The sequence below is a fragment of the Austrofundulus limnaeus genome, unplaced genomic scaffold, assembly GCF_001266775.1.
Source record: "Austrofundulus limnaeus strain Quisiro unplaced genomic scaffold, Austrofundulus_limnaeus-1.0 Scaffold1549, whole genome shotgun sequence".
Classification (NCBI taxonomy): Eukaryota; Metazoa; Chordata; class Actinopteri; order Cyprinodontiformes; family Rivulidae; genus Austrofundulus; species Austrofundulus limnaeus.
This window is the reverse complement of record NW_013953951.1, coordinates 22,140-23,886: the sequence shown is the minus strand read 5'-3', so window position 1 is coordinate 23,886 and position 1,747 is coordinate 22,140.

Here is a 1,747-nt window from a genome sequence, read left to right as displayed (position 1 = left end):
CATTATACATCCATCATCCATCCATCCATCATCCATCATCCATCATCCATCATCCATCATCCATCCATCCATCATCCATCATCCATCATCATCCATCATCCATCATCCATCATCCATCATCCATCCATCTTATTAATGAATTAATTGTATTTATGAGGACAATGTGAAATTAAAACATAAACATAAAAACATTTGATGCATTGCACCAGAGTTAGCCTAAGGCTAATTTACATCTGCAGTCCTTCTAATAATAAAAACAAAACTGCATCCAACAAATCCAACAATAAAAAAACATTACAGCATCCAACAATATAAAAAAGAAAAAAATACAAAACAAAACATTTTACAATCAACAATAAAAATACACAAACACCCCACTCTCCAAACACAATTAAAAGGTTGTATCATCAAGCATTCAACAAAAACCTGCAACTCCCCCAAACCAAAATCAAACTCTAAAATCAATTACCCAGTGCAACACTGAGTAGATTTGAGATATTTTTAAAGATTATCTGAAAAACTAATAAAAGAACTACAGTATTTTCCATGATGAGGAGCAGTGTTCCACTGAGGGATGTTTTAACTGAACAAAGCTGCTGGACCAAAGGCTGAGAGCCGAGCTGAGACGTCACAGTTCTGCCTGCAGGTTCTGGTTAGGAGCAAAGAAACAGCTGAACGATAATGAACTGATTTTTACAAACAGACTGGTGCTGAACTGTTTTAAATTTTATTTACTGTTTCCATATTTGAGAAAACTCTGTAATTCTTAAAAGAAAACAAGTTATATTTCTGCACAGTCTGACAGTGATGGTGTCTTTAAGCTTGTTGTCCAACATTCTGAGGGCCTGTTTGTKACAAGACTACAGGTTTTATCAGTGATGTCATGGACTAATTATTTACATCTGTTTCACCTTGACACTGTCCATCACTCGTCTTTCTCARAGCTCATCACAACTGACAAACATGAAATACAACATGAGATGTGTGGAAAAATGGCTGCATGAATATCTTGGATTCTTCCAATGACAAATAAGATCTAACGTATAAAATTAACCAGGTTATATCCAACAGTTTGTGTCATTTTTTAATTTGTTTCTTATAATCAAGGTTAGAAATCCAAAAAACCTCCAAGATACTTAAACTCAGTCACAGTATCAGTTTGTTTACTCTTAATATAAATGTTTAAGTTTGAGGTGTCAGATTTAGTCTTAGAGAAAAACATATTTTTTGTTTTGTTTACATTTAAAGTCAGACAGGATTGATTTAACCAATCAACCACTCCCTCCAGAGCTGTGGTTAATTTCTCAGCTGCACGTTGAGTTGTTGTAGCATGTGTGTACAGAACAGTGTCGTCTGCATATAACTGGACTTCTACATCATGACAAAACTTTGGAAGGTCATTGATGGAAAGACTAAAAAGCAGGGCTCCAAGCATGGATCCTTGAGGTACACCCATTCTGCATTTTAGGACACTGGAAAGTACATGTTTGATTTTAACACATTGCATTCTGTTGCATGGATATGATGCCAAAAAGAAAAGGTTTAGATGAGAAATTAAAGTTTGATCATTTGGAGGAGAACATTGTGATTAACTGTGAGTAAAGCTTTATGTCAATCTAAGAAAACAGCACCAACAACTGCACCTTTATCAGGTTGTATCTGTCCATCCATCCATCATCCATCCACCTTTATCAGGTTGTATCTGTCCATCCATCCATCATCCATCCACCTTTATCAGGTTGTATCT